This window comes from Pteropus alecto, unplaced genomic scaffold, assembly GCF_000325575.1.
Source record: "Pteropus alecto unplaced genomic scaffold, ASM32557v1 scaffold146, whole genome shotgun sequence".
Lineage (NCBI taxonomy): Eukaryota > Metazoa > Chordata > Mammalia > Chiroptera > Pteropodidae > Pteropus > Pteropus alecto.
Window position 1 is genome coordinate 2,212,290 of NW_006442107.1, and position 1,023 is coordinate 2,213,312.

Below are 1,023 nucleotides of genomic sequence, written 5' to 3' on the forward strand. Positions count from 1 at the left end.
CAGATTAATATTGAAACTGGGTCTGATGGAAATAACTAATGAAAGATGAGTATGAAATATACAGCCAGTGTCTAGCCCATAGCAAGGGATTACTGACAACACCTTGACTCAAAGATCAGCCTCAACTAGCCAGATGGTCCACTTCTCAGAGGGCCCAGGAAGTTTCTGGACAATCTTTTAATTCATGAGATGCTCTTAAGAAATGGCCAAAAGTACAGTGAACTGGAAATAGCACACATAGATACACATAGGAGAAAGGAAAGAAATAGCTGGGGCACTTTTATAACAATTTGGTAGGATGTGGTTCCATAGTGTAATGGTTAGCACATTTGCTTTACATGCAGAGGTCCTGGGTTTCCGCCCCAGTGGAGCCATGGTCTACAGCCATAGCACCCTGAACAAGCCTGATGTCTGATCTCGGAAGCTAAGCAGGGTCAGGCCTGGTTAGTACTTGGATGGGAGACCCCCTAGGAAAACCAGGTGCTGTAGGCATAAATAATAATAAATAAATAAATAACAATTTGGTGAGCATCAGATCATTTTTTGGTGATGTGATCTGCTTCCAATTTTCACAGACCCTGTCAAATGTGTGGGTCTGAGTCTGAGAAGAAGGTGGGATAAACAGGAGGACCACAAAGTAAATTACAGAGCAGAATGCAGTAAACTTGTTTCCTTGGTCAAAGGGGATACTAAGACCTCAGGGCAACTTGGATGCCATGGCTAGGAATAATGTTACTTATACTTCTTATTTCTAAAATTAAAAAGAAAAAGGAAAAGATATAGGCACTTGAGGGAAATAAAGGAAAGAGTTCCCCAGAAAACACAAAGACTTTATAGCACTAGGAGATTTGATTTTATTTGCTTAAATCACAATGATTTGCCTAAATTCTTTCCTAATAAAATAGAACAAAAACCAAAAGACAGCTATCATCAGTTGCTAGCTCAGAATTGTGTAAGGCCTCAAACTATTAACTCATCAGCCTTTATTTTAGGACCCCTTTGCCTCAATTCCTTTTTAATCAC

General features: G+C 39.7%; 1 pseudogene; it reads left to right on the forward strand.

Annotated features, from left to right (window-relative positions):
• Positions 1-376: 376 nt before the first annotated feature.
• On the forward strand, positions 377-492 carry LOC112469402 (annotated as a pseudogene).
• Positions 493-1,023: the final 531 nt, after the last annotated feature.